The sequence below is a fragment of the Ranitomeya imitator genome, chromosome 7 (assembly GCF_032444005.1).
Source record: "Ranitomeya imitator isolate aRanImi1 chromosome 7, aRanImi1.pri, whole genome shotgun sequence".
In the NCBI taxonomy this organism is placed as follows: Eukaryota; Metazoa; Chordata; class Amphibia; order Anura; family Dendrobatidae; genus Ranitomeya; species Ranitomeya imitator.
Genome location: NC_091288.1, coordinates 114,217,053 through 114,231,659, shown reverse-complemented (window position 1 = coordinate 114,231,659; position 14,607 = coordinate 114,217,053). Strand labels below are relative to the sequence as shown.

At 45.2% G+C, this 14,607-nt stretch overlaps 1 protein-coding gene across 1 annotated transcript in view; it reads right to left on the bottom strand.

The window, feature by feature from the left end:
* The window catches only part of C7H2orf80 (chromosome 7 C2orf80 homolog), a 212,470-nt gene that overhangs the window by 177,209 nt on the left and 20,654 nt on the right, over positions 1–14,607 (bottom strand). The window lies entirely within an intron of this gene.

The window sequence follows — 14,607 nt, the reverse complement described above, 5'->3', positions numbered from 1 at the left end:
ACGAGCCAAATGAAAGGCACGAACCAGATCGGCAGCATGAACATCGGAGGCAAAGACCCAGGAATTATCTTCCTGACCATAACCCTTCCACTTGACCAGGTACTGGAGTTTCCGTCTCGAAATACGAGAATCCAAAATCTTCTCCACCACATACTCCAACTCCCCCTCAACCAACGCCGGGGCAGGAGGATCAACGGATGGAACCACAGGCGCCACGTATCTCCGCAACAATGACCTATGGAATACATTATGGATGGCAAGAGAAGCTGGAAGGGTCAAACGAAACGACACAGGATTGAGAACCTCAGAAATCTTATATGGACCAATGAAACGAGGCTTAAACTTAGGAGAGGAAACCTTCATAGGAACATAACGAGACGACAACCAAACCAAATCCCCAACATGAAGTCGGGGACCCACACAGCACCGGCGGTTAGCGAAACGTTGAGCCTTCTCCTGGGACAATGTCAAATTGTCCACCACATGAGTCCAAATCTGCTGCAACCTATCCACCACAACATCTACACCAGGACAGTCCGAAGACTCAACCTGCCCTGAACAGAAACGAGGATGGAAACCAGAATTGCAGAAAAACGGCGAAACCAAAGTAGCCGAGCTGGCCCGATTATTAAGGGCGAACTCAGCCAAAGGCAAAAAGGACACCCAATCATCCTGATCAGCAGAAACAAAGCATCTCAGATATGTTTCCAAAGTCTGATTAGTTCGTTCGGTTTGGCCATTTGTCTGAGGATGGAAAGCCGAGGAAAAAGACAAATCAATGCCCATCCTAGCACAAAAGGCTCGCCAAAACCTCGAAACAAACTGGGAACCTCTGTCCGAAACGATGTTCTCCGGAATGCCATGTAAACGAACCACATGCTGGAAAAACAATGGCACCAAATCAGAGGAGGAAGGCAATTTAGACAAGGGTACCAAATGGACCATCTTAGAGAAGCGATCACAAACCACCCAAATGACCGACATCTTTTGAGAGACAGGGAGATCCGAAATAAAGTCCATAGAGAAATGCGTCCAGGGCCTCTTCGGGACCGGCAAGGGCAAAAGCAACCCACTGGCACGAGAACAGCAGGGTTTAGCCCGAGCACAAATCCCACAGGACTGCACAAAAGAACGCACATCCCGCGACAAAGACGGCCACCAAAAGGATCTAGCCACCAAATCTCTGGTACCAAAGATTCCAGGATGACCAGCCAACACCGAACAATGAACCTCAGAGATAACTCTACTAGTCCATTTATCAGGGACAAACAGTTTCTCCGCTGGGCAACGATCAGGTCTATCAGCCTGAAATTTTTGCAGCACCCGCCGCAAATCAGGGGAGATGGCAGACAAAATTACCCCCTCTTTGAGAATACCCGCCGGCTCAGGAACACCCGGAGAGTCGGGCACAAAACTCCTTGACAGGACATCAGCCTTCACATTCTTAGAGCCTGGAAGGTACGAAACCACAAAATCAAACGGGAGAAAAATAGCGACCAACGAGCCTGTCTAGGATTCAACCGTTTGGCAGACTCGAGATAAGTCAAATTCTTGTGATCCGTCAAGACCACCACGCGATGCTTGGCTCCTTCAAGCCAATGACGCCACTCCTCGAATGCCCACTTCATGGCCAACAACTCTCGATTGCCAACATCATAATTGCGCTCAGCAGGCGAAAACTTTCTAGAAAAGAAGGCACATGGTTTCATCACCGAGCCATCAGAACTTTTTTGCGACAAAACAGCCCCTGCTCCAATCTCAGAAGCATCAACCTCGACCTGAAACGGAAGCGAAACATCTGGCTGGCACAACACAGGGGCAGAAGAAAAACGACGCTTCAACTCCTGAAAAGCCTCCACAGCCGCAGAAGACCAATTGACCACATCAGCACCCTTCTTGGTCAAATCAGTCAACGGTTTAGCAACACTAGAAAAATTACTGATGAAGCGACGATAAAAATTAGCAAAGCCCAGGAACTTTTGCAGACTCTTCACAGATGTCGGCTGAGTCCAATCATAAATGGCCTGGACTTTAACAGGGTCCATCTCGATAGTAGAAGGGGAAAAAATGAAACCCAAAAATGAAACCTTCTGAACTCCAAAGAGACACTTTAACCCCTTCACAAACAAAGAATTTGCACGAAGGACCTGGAACACCATTCTGACCTGCTTCACGTGAGACTACCAATCATCCGAGAAGACCAAAATATCATCCAAATATACAATCAGGAATTTATCCAGGTACTCTCGGAAGATGTCATGCATAAAGGACTGAAATACTGATGGAGCATTGGAAAGCCCGAATGGCATAACCAGGTACTCAAAATGGCCATCGGGCGTATTAAATGCTGTTTTCCATTCATCGCCCTGTTTAATACGCACAAGATTATACGCACCACGAAGATCTATCTTGGTGAACCAACTAGCCCCCTTAATCCGAGCAAATAAATCCGACAGCAGCGGCAAAGGGTACTGAAATTTGACTGTGATCTTATTAAGAAGGTGGTAATCAATACAAGGTCTCAAAGAACCATCCTTCTTGGCCACAAAAAAAGAACCCTGCTCCCAATGGTGACGACGACGGGCGAATATGACCCTTCTCCAAGGATTCCTTTACATAACTCCGCATAGCGGCGTGCTCTGGCACAGATAAATTGAACAGTCGGCCCTTAGGAAACTTACTACCAGGAGTCAAATTGATAGCACAATCGCAATCCCTATGAGGAGGTAGGGCACTGGATTTGGGCTCATCAAATACATCCCGGTAATCCGACAAAAACTCCGGGACTTCAGAAGGGGTGGATGACGAAATAGACAAAAATGGAACATCACCATGTACCCCCTGACAACCCCAGCTGGACACAGACATAGATTTCGAATCCAATACTGGATTATGGACCTGTAGCCATGGCAACCCCAAAACGACCACATCATGCAGATTATGCAACACCAAAAAGCGAATATCCTCCTGATGTGCAGGAGCCATGCACATGGTCAATTGGGTCCAGTACTGAGGCTTATTCTTGGCCAAAGGTGTAGCATCAATTCCTCTCAATGGAATAGGATACTAGGATACTGCAAGGGCTCCAAGAAAAAACCACAGCGCCTAGCAAACTCCAAGTCCATCAAATTCAGGGCAGCGCCTGAATCCACAAATGCCATAACAGAATAGGATGACAAAGAGCAAATCAGAGTAACGGACAAAAGAAATTTCGACTGTACCGTACCAATGGTAGCAGACCTAGCGAAACGCTTAGTGCGCTTAGGACAATCGGAGATAGCATGAGTGGAATCACCACAGTAAAAACACAGCCCATTCCGATGTCTGTGTTCTTGCCGTTCAGCTCTGGTCAAAGTCCTATCACATTGCATAGGCTCAGGTCTATGCTCAGATAATACCGCCAAATGGTGCACAGCTTTACGCTCACGCAAGCGTCGATCGATCTGAATGGCCAAAGACATAGACTCATTCAGACCAGCAGGCATGGGAAATCCCACCATGACATCCTTAAGGGCTTCAGAGAGACCCTTTCTGAAAATTGCTGCCAGGGCACATTCATTCCACTGAGTGAGTACAGACCACTTCCTAAACTTCTGACAATATATTTCTACCTCATCCTGACCCTGACACAGAGCCAGCAAGATTCTCTCTGCCTGATCCACTGAATTAGGTTCATCATAAAGCAATCCGAGCGCCAGAAAAAACGCATCAACATCACGCAATGCCGGATCTCCTGGCGCAAGGGAAAATGCCCAGTCTTGAGGGTCGCCACGTAACAAAGAAATAACGATTTTCACCTGTTGAACAGGGTCACCTGAGGAGCGAGGTTTCAAAGCAAGAAACAATTTACAATTATTTTTGAAATTCAGAAACTTAGATCTATCCCCAAAAAACAAATTAGGAATAGGAATCCTAGGCTCTAACATCGGATTCTGAACCACAAAATCTTGAATGTTTTGTACCCTTGCAGTGAGATTATTCATACAAGAGGACAGACCTTGAATGTCCATATCTACACCTGTATCCTGAACCACCCAGAGGTAAAGGGGAAAAGAGAGACAAAACACACTGCAAAGAAAAAAAAATGGTCTCAGAACTTCTCTTATCCCTCTATTGAGATGCATTAATACTTTTGGCCACCTGTATTGTTATGACCTGGTGGTAAGGACAATAATGGACCTAGTGGGTAAGAGCACACGGAATGACCTGATAGTTACTAATAATATAGGACGAGCTCTGAGACGTGGGAACTCTGCTGACCGCAATCCCTAATCCTATCACACACACTAGAAATAGCCGTGGATTGCTCCTAACGCTCCCTATGCAACTCGACACAGCCTAAGAAACTAGCTAGCCCTAGAGATAGAAAAATAAAGCCTACCTTGCCTCAGAGAAATTCCCCAAAGGAAAAGGCAGCCCCCCACAAATAATGACTGTGAGTAAAGATGAAAATTACAAACACAGAGATGAAATAGATTTAGCACAGTGAGGCCCGATTTACTGAACAGACAGAGGATAGGAAAGGTAACTTTGCGGTCAGCACAAAAACCTACAAAAAGACCACGCAGAGGGCGCAAAAAGACCCTCCGCACCGACTCACGGTGCGGAGGCGCTCCCTCTGCGTCCCAGAGCTTCCAGCAAGCAAGACAAAAATCAAAAAAGCAAGCTGGACAGAAAAATAGCAAACCAGAGAAAAACAAGCAGTAACTTAGCTTCAGCTGGGAAGACAGGTCACAAGAACGATCCAGGAGAGAGCTAGACCAATACTGGAACATTGACAGGTGGCATGGAGCAATGATCTAAGTGGAGTTAAATAGAGCAGCCAGCTAACGAATTAACCTCATTACCTGTAGAAGGAAACTCAGAAGCCGCAGCTCCACTCACAACCACCAGAGGAAGCCCATGGACAGAACCAGCCGAAGTACCATTCATGACCACAGGAGGGAGCTTGACAACAGAATTCACAACAGTTCAAACCATGTGTACGCGGATGCGTACTTCCTTTTTCTAACGAGAGTCTCATGTAGGGTGAGCTGGACTGGAGAGCTGGAGATCGTGGAACTAGCGGGGGTGCCGGTGGACATGGCAGACTGAGAGACGGTTGGAGACGGTATTCTTGCCGGTGCCCTACATGCAGTGTTTCCTACTACGAAACTGGTGATTCCCTGACTGCTTTGGCTGGCAATGAAACCTGCACAGATACTGCAGGTGGTGCGGGAAATGGTGGCCTTACAGTGATGGAAGGGATGTAGCGTTGCTGACTAGCTTCATTGGCCGAGGGTGCTACAACCTTAAGGGACGTTTGGTAGTTAGTCCAGGCTTGCAAATGCATGGTGGTTAAATGTCTATGCATGCAACTTGTATTTAGACTTTTCAGATTCTGACCTCTGCTTAAGGTAGTTGAACATTTTTGACAGATGACTTTGCGCTGATCATTTGGATGTTGTTTAAAAAAATGCCAGACTGCACTCTTTCTACGATCAGATACCTTTTCAGGCATTGCAGACTGAGCTTCTTTAACCGGATGGCCACGCTGTCCTCCAACTGGTTTTGGCTTTGCCACGCGTTTTGGGCCAGATACGGGCCCGGCAGATGGAACCTGTTGTGATGTTGATGCCTGCTGCGGCCCCTCCTCCTCCACTTCAGAACTACTGCCACCTGCACCCTGTTCCCCCAATGGCTGCCAATCGGGGTCAACAACTGGGTCATCTATGACCTCCTCTTCTATCTCGTGTGCAACTTCGTCTGTGTCACCGTGTAAGCCGGTGGTATAGCGTTCATGACGGGGCACCATAGTCTCATCAGGGTCTGATTCTGGATCAGTACACTGCGAGGGCAATGTTCTGGTCTGAGTCAAAGGAACAGCATAGTAATCTGGCTGTGGCTGTGCATCTGTGCACTCCATGTCCGATTCAACTTCTAATGGGCATGGCCTGTTAACTGTTTCACTTTCTAACCCAGGAACGGTATGTGTAAAGAGCTCCATGGAGTAACCCGTTGTGTCGCCTGACGCATCCTTCTCTGTTGTTGTTTTTGCTGAAGAGGACAAGGAAGCGACTTGTCCCTGACTGTGAACATCCACTAACGATGCGCTGCTTTTACATTTACCAGTTTCAGAAGAGGAGGCAAAAGAGCTAGAGGCTGAGTAAGCAAGGAAAGCCAAAACTTGCTCTTGCTGCTCCGGCTTTAAAAGCGGTTTTCCTACTCCCAGAAAAGGGAGCGGTCGAGGCCTTGTGTAGCCAGACGACGAACCTAGCTCCACAACTCGAGACTTAGGTGCTATATTGCTTTTCCCACGACCACCTGATGCTCCACCACCACTACCATCATTACCAGCTGGCAATGACCGCTCACGGCCACGACCTCTTCCACCAGACTTCCTCATTGTTTGCAAAACGTAACCAAAGTAACGGTATTTGTTACTGTAAAACAACTTACAAGGTGAACTCTAGCTTCTGTAGGATTTAGATATCCCTTTATAGGTGGGTAAGACTGCAAGGAAAATCAGGCACAATGTTACACACTAGGTTTTCTGTGGCACAAAATGAGAGAGATGCCACACACGCAGGACTGTCACTCAAGCACAAATGCCAATATTAATCTCCCAATAATTTTTTTTTCAGGGAGAATTAAAAAAAATAAAAATAAAACAGTATTATAGACAATAGGCTTTCTGTGCCCCACAATTTGAGAGAGATGGCACACACGACTGGCACTCAAGCACAAATGCCAATATTAATCTCCCACTATTTTTTTTTTAAGGGAGAATTAAAAAACAAACCAAAAAAAAAAGTATTATAGACACTAGGCTTTCTGTGCCCCACAATTTGAGAGAGATGGCACACACGACTGGCACTCAAGCACAAATGCCAATATTAATCTCCCACTATTTATTTTTTTTCAGGGAGAATTTAAAAAAAAAAAAAAAAAAACAGTATTAGACACTAGGCTTTCTGTGCTCCACAATTTGAGAGAGATGGCACACACGACTGGCACTCAAGCACAAATGCCAATATTAATCTCCCACTATTTATTTTTTTTCAGGGAGAATTTAAAAAAAATAAAAATAAAACAGTATTAGACACTAGGCTTTCTGTGCCCCAAAATTTGAGAGAGATGGCACACACGACTGGCACTCAAGCACAAATGCCAATATTAATCTCCCACTATTTATTTTTTTTCAGGGAGAATTTAAAAAAATAAAATAAACAGTATTAGACACTAGGCTTTCTGTGCCCCAAAATTTGAGAGAGATGGCTCACACGACTGGCACTCAAGCACAAATGCCAATATTAATCTCCCACTATTTTTTTTTTAAGGGAGAATTAAAAAACAAAAAAAAAAACAGTATTATAGACACTAGGCTTTCTGTGCCCCACAATTTGAGAGAGATGGCACACACGACTGGCACTCAAGCACAAATGCCAATATCAATCTGCCACAATTTTTTTTTTTTCAGGGAGAATTAAAAAAAAAAAAAAAAACAGTATTAGACACTAGGCTTTCTGTGCACCAAAATTTGAGAGAGATGGCACACACAGGACTGGCACTCAAGCACAAATGCCAATATTAATCTCCCACTATTTTTTTTTTTATTTCTGGGAGAATTGGCAAGAAATCAGGCCCACTGTTAGACTGTATGTTTTCTGTGCCAGAAAATGAGACACAAATGCCACACACAGGACTGCCACTGATGCAGATTTGCCAATTTTAATCTGCACCCTTTTCTTTTTATTCAGGGAGACTAGTGAATAAATGTGGGCCACTGTATTAGAGTATATTTTCTGTGGCAGAAAGTGGCTTGAAGAGATGTAATGGAAGAAAAAAAAAAGGGACTGTCCTACAATTACTATCTACCTGCAGTAATCTCAGCAAGGTATGGCAGGCAGCAATAACAAGGAGTGGACTGCTGCACAAATTAAATCAAAAGTATGGACAAACAAACAAGATAGCTGTGCAGAAAGGAAGGAGCAACAGGATTTGTGCTTTGAAAAAGCAGTTGGTTTGCACAGCGGCGTACAAACAGCAATGCAGCTATCAGGGAGCCTTCTAGGGCAGCCCAATGAGCTACAGCGCTGAGGAAAAAACAATGTTGCTTCCACTGTCCCTGCAAACAAAAGGTGGTGTTGGACAGTGGAAATCGCTACAGCACAAGCGGTTTCGGGGTTAATGTACCCTGCCTAACGCTATCCCTGCTTCTGACGAAGTGGCAGCAACCTCTCCCCATGCTCAGATCAGCAGCAGTAAGATGGCGGTCGGCGGGAACGCCCCTTTATAGCCCCTGTGACGCCGCAGACAGCAAGCCAATCACTGCAATGCCCTTCTCTAAGATGGTGGGGACTGAGACCTATGTCATCACGCTGCCCACACTCTGCGTCCACCTTCATTGGCTGAGAAATGGCACTTTTCGCGTCATTGAAACACGACTTTGGCGCGAAAGTCGCGTAACGCATGGCCGACCCCACACAGGGATCGGGTCGGGTTTCATGAAACCCGACTTTGCCAAAAGTCGGCGACTTATGTAAAAGAACGATCCGTTTCGCTCAACCCTAGTGCTAGGTTCTCAATTGCAAATTTCCAGTCTCAGTAGTTATCAGAAGAAACTGACCGTACTGTTCAATATTATTCAGCTTAGTAAAAAATTTTGCTAACACCCATGTTTTAGTTTCTTCTTCCCTTCCAGATTCAGCAGAAACCGACACTTGTCACAACCTGAAGCCAGGTGATTTTGTAGTCGTGAAAAGGCATGTCAGAAAACATGGACTAGAACCCTTATATGACGGCTCCTACCAAGTCCTCCTCAATACTCTTATGTCAGTAAAGCTGGAAGGAAAGCCGACGTGGATCCACGTATCGCAGTGCAATCTGGTCAAACAGACTAGTAGCAAATATGGGGATATAATGTTTTGGTTTTTCGTATTACCATATAATAATATTAGTAACCGCATGGGACAGCCTAAATTCCCCAATATCCTTGAATAATACGTTTGTACAATATAATGAAAGATTAGTACGGTAGTACTGATGGGTGTAGCCAATAAAATTCTCAGTTTTATTTTCATTTACTATATGATTACACAAATGTGGGATAAATTGCTTAGGGCCACAGATTATCTAGATGATCAAATTTGGGATATATTGGATATACTTAATACTACTGTTGTCCAAAACTAACTTGTCATAGTCACTAATTAACTTACTGTAGTACTGGATTACTTAACAGCAGCACAGGGTGGTATGTGTCAGGTTATTGGACCCGAATGCTGTTATTATATAGATCCCAATAGTACTATGAAGTTAAAGTTAGAAGATATTCAAAGACTCAGAGATTAATATGATAAAAACAATGACTGTGATCGGGACAGTTGGTGGGCAGACACCTTCTCCTTTTTAATCCAGCCAATTGGTTTAAGGGACTTGGGGCTGGATAGCTGGAATCTTGCAAAGTTTGTTACACATCTCTGCCTTTATCCTTGTCATGTATGTAATGCTAAAACTTGTTATTTGGTGTATCTCTGTATGTATTAGGAAATTCTGCACTAAGACAACTAATGATGAAACCAAAAGCGTTGCCACCCCTGCTCTTCTCTACACCGACTTCACAAAGTTACCTGATGAATATGTTGAAGCCAAGCGCATGGCTATCTTCAAAAGATCCCCACCATTGTTGTCAATAATTGTCAATAATTGTTATTCGTAAATTCTAGTATACAGGGGAAATGGGTACGCCGCAACAGTCATGGCTGGCAACATGGCACCAGTCATGTGAGGCCCAGTACCCCTCGAGCTGATAGCTTGGGATAGTACCTCTGATGCTGGACATTAATTAACAAAATTTAGGGGGCAATGTGAAGGAACAAATTAAGAAAGATTCTCCATTTTGTGCTTTTGACTCCATTTTCTTGTTGCCTAAAGATAAATTCTGTTATTTAATTAGGTAAAAGGTTATAGCTGCTGTGAAGTAAATTTATCTTGTTGTTCACAAGTCTGTTATTCAACTAGGCTATTGTTTATGTTCTACTACAAGGCCACAGTGTTCTCTTGAACCAGATAATGAGGCACCTGTTGGTATGCTTTTTCTATGCCAAGAAGACACGACCATATCTGTAGTTTTCGTTTTTTCTGTATCCTCATGGGTTAAGTTTTTTCTGTATTCTTATAGGTAAAGAACCGTGAGTGTGTTCTTATGCTGATTGGTTGAAGTGTAATTTCTATGATTATAGAAGGTGATGCACAATAAACGGGGGCCAGAGATCTGCTCGATCCCCCATACAGAGACACACGACTCCGTCTGGTCATTTTCAGTTGCCAGCAACGCCCTGTAGATTAATTTGGAAATCACTGAGTCTACCGTGAAGGATCAATTTAGATCCTCCCTCAACAGGGTCGGTGGCAGTCATCATGGGCCGCTCACCAGCGCCGACTCACCCCCCGCCGTCGACGACTTACCCCCCCCCCGCCAGCGCCATCGCATTCAACTATACCGGCGTCTATGATGCCAGTACAGTTGAATGCAATGATGGAGGAGAGAGCGTCTGCTGATGCTCCCTCTCCCATCATTCCCCGCTCTGCCTGGCGCTGACACTGCGGATCCGTGGTGACATCATATTATCGCGCACCTGCTATGTGACCGGGCAGGCTGCAGCTGCTGAGACCGGAGCCAGGAACAGTGCTGGGCACGAGGAGAGGTGAGTGTTTTTTTGTTTGTTTTTTAATATAATCACTGAATAATAACTGGATTGTGGGGCTATTGGGGGGGCTGCATTGCATTCTATGGGGGGATTTATTACATTCTAAGGGGGCTGTGCTGCATTACATTCTATGGGGGCTGTGCTGCATTACTTTCTATGGGGGCTGTGCTGTATTACATTCTATGGGGGCTGTGCTGTATTACATTCTATGGGGGCTGTGCTGTATTACATTCTATGAGGGCTGTGCTGTATTACATTCTATGAGGGCTGTGCTGTATTACATTCTATGGGGGCTGGCTGCATTACATTCTATGGGGGCTGGCTGCATTACATTCTATGGGGGCTGGCTGCATTACATTCTATGGGGGCTGGCTGCATTACATTCTATGGGGGCTGGCTGCATTACATTCTATGGGTGGCTGGCTTCATTACATTCTATGGGGGGCTCGCTGCATTACTTTCTATGGGGCTGGCTGCATTACATTCTATGGGGGAGGGCTGTATTACATTCTATGGGGGCTGTGCTGTATTACATTCTATGGGGGCTGTGCTGTATTACATTCTATGGGGGCTGTGCTGTATTACATTCTATGAGGGCTGTGCTGTATTACATTCTATGGGGGCTGGCTGCATTACATTCTATGGGGGCTGGCTGCATTACATTCTATGGGGGCTGGCTGCATTACATTCTATGGGGCTGGCTGCATTACATTCTATGGGTGGCTGGCTGCATTACATTCTATGGGGGGCTCGCTGCATTACTTTCTATGGGGTTGGCTGCATTACATTCTATGGGGGAGGGCTGTATTACATTCTATGGGGTGCTGTATTATATTCTATGGAGGGGCTACATTATATTCTATGGGGGGCTTCATTATGCTCTATGAGGGGGCTACCATATATTATATATGCAGGGGCTGCATTATACTATATGAGGGGGCTGCATTATATTCTCTGGGGGGTTACATTATACTCAGAAGGCTACAATATATTCTGTGAGGTGGCTGCATTATACCCTGGGGTGGCATCATTATACTATATGTGGGCTGCATTATACTGTATCGAGGACTATGGGTAATACATACTATATGAAGAACTATGGGGTGCATTATACTATGGGAAGTGAATTGTACTACATGGATGACAATGATGGGGCATTATACTATATGGAGCACTATGAGGAATGTATTATACTATTTGGAGGACTGAGGAATGTATTATACTATTTGACTATTTGGAGGACTGAGGAGTGTATTATACTATATGGAGGAATTGCAGTGTATTTTAATATATGGAGGTCTATGAGAAGTGTATTATACTATATGGAGGAATATGTGGAGTGTATAATACTATATGGAGGACTGAGGAGTGTATTATACTATATGGAGGACTGAGGAGTGTATTATACTATAAGGAGGACTGAGGAGTGTATTATACTATATGGAGGACTGAGGAGTGTATTATACTATATGGAGGACTGATGAGTGTATTATACTATATGGAGGAATTGCAGTGTATTTTAATATATGGAGGTCTATGAGGAGTGTATTATACTATATGGAGGACTATGTGGCGTGTATAATACTATATGGAGGACTGAGGAGTGTATTATTCAATATGAAGGACTGAGGAGTGTATTATACAATATGGAGGACTATGGGGTGTATTATACTAAACAAGCAAAATGCTGCCTTTTCATCGAGTGATTTGATTGTTTATGTGGGAACAGAAATCCTTGTTCTCAGCAGCACATCGCCGATGTAAACTGTAGTTGTGCTGCTGATAACACGATACTGTATAGGGACAGATTGATTTGATTGTGATTGTTCTGTTTCCTTCATTCTTTCTCAGTTGGTGTAAAGAGGCTGGGAAACAAGCAAACGACTTCACTATTGTCGATCACACTCATTTAGTGACCTGAGATCAGCGCATGTAAATACAGCAGAAATGCTTTGCAGGGAGACCAGGCAAGGATGATGACAGTTGTAGTTAGCTCCCGGCGCCTGGGAATAGCGCTAACTCTACTGCTTTTCCCAGCCGCCAGAGCATTTAATTCTGGCATGTGTAATGATTTTTAGGTTTGATGTCAGCTGCGTAATGTCAACTGCTATCAATCCCTGGTGTAAGTAATGGAGAGGTGTCTATCAGACACCCCCACTATTAACCCAGACCTGGCGAGACCCAGCGACTCTGAAGAGCGGTGATGGTAGTAACACTACCGCTCTTCACAGTCGCCGAGCTCAGCGCAAGACCTGGAATATCTGAAGAGCGGTGACGTTACTGAGTTACTGATGTCACCGCTCTTCAGAGTCACCGGGTCTTGTGCTGCGCAGCGGAACCAAAAGTGGCTGTAGGCAAAGTTTATAGAGCATCAGAATGAGATTGCATAGCCTTTGGTCATCTCAATCCCTTCATTATCTATGAGATCCAGTTATGTAGGTAAAGTAGTGGCTTTTCTTGGTACTGCAGCTAAAAGCCATAAATAGGACTGAGCTGTAATGCTGGATACAGCAGTGATTATTTGTTATATAGTCGTGTTACACTCCACTCACTTCTTGTAACCTACAAGTGTACAAAAATATTATACAGTCACCATGTGACAAGTGGGCCTGTGTACCTTCAAATGCCAGGGCTGAATTTTAGTCCCAGTCCGGCCCTGCTTGCTGCTCTACCGCTCCTATCTGCAGCCTTGTGTTTCTCTTCCTGTGTGAACTGGTCCCAACCTGTTTCTTCATACTCTTTTCCTTTCGGCTCATTTCCGAACCTGCCAGCCCTGTGTCTCTGCCGTACCTGCCAGCCCTGTGTCTCTGAGGTACCTGTCAGCCCTGTGTCTCTGCCATACCTGCCAGCCCTGTGTCTCTGCCATACCTGCCAGCCCTGTGTCTCTGCCGTGCCTGCCAGCCCTGTGTCTCTGAGGTACCTGTCAGCCCTGTGTCTCTGCCATACCTGCCAGCCCTGTGTCTCTGCCATACCTGCCAGCCCTGTGTCTCTGCCGTGCCTGCCAGCCCTGTGTCTCTGCCGTACCTGCCAGCCCTGTGTCTCTGCCAGCTCTGTGTCTCAGCCGTGCCAGCCTACTCGTCTGAGTTTCATCTGTGCTCATCTGCTAGTCCTGCCTCATGCCCGCACCAATCCTGGTGTTCCTGTTTCTCAAGTGGGATCAGCAGCCACAACCAGACACCACCCGGGAGTAGCACCTGGCAGCTGCCTGCCGCACAAGCCTGACCTCACCCTCAGAGGCTCCAGTGAAGACCAAGGCAGCTGTCATAGTCACGCCCCTTCCAGGGTAGTATGGTTCGTGGCACAGTGGGGCCACAAACCCCCCGAGCTAAAGCCCACCAGTCAGGGCGTGAGCGTGACAATTGTCATGCATCAGAAGGAACCCAGGGAACAGTACATCTGCATATGGTGTCACAACGGGCCTGAGGACCGGCAGCTTACAGAGGCACATGTCAGCTGTTCAAATCAGCTGTCATGTGCCGGCAAAATGGTGGGAGAGTGCAGAAATGTATGTCATACTGGCCCACAGTGAATTCTCTCTGATGCAGTCAGCGGAGAGAAGAGGTCGCATGTCTGGCCTCATTGAAAACCTTCCTGAAGGCCTGGTGTGAGTAATGGAGAGGTGTCTATCAGACACCCTAATTTCTAACTCAATAAGTAAAAAGAAATACAGACACAAAAAAAATTAAATTTATGTCTATCTACCTCTTTCTATTATCTATATTTATTATCTATATCTATAGCATTCATTGCCGTCCAAAAAACTTGAAAAATGCAAATGAAAAAATGCATGCAAAAATAGCTCGAAAATGAAGAAAAAGCACACATTTTTGCTACTGCATTTTTCCTGCCAAGAGATGCAGAAATGGTCCATAAATTTCTTCTTACAAATACTCAACGTGTTCACATACCTTTTATA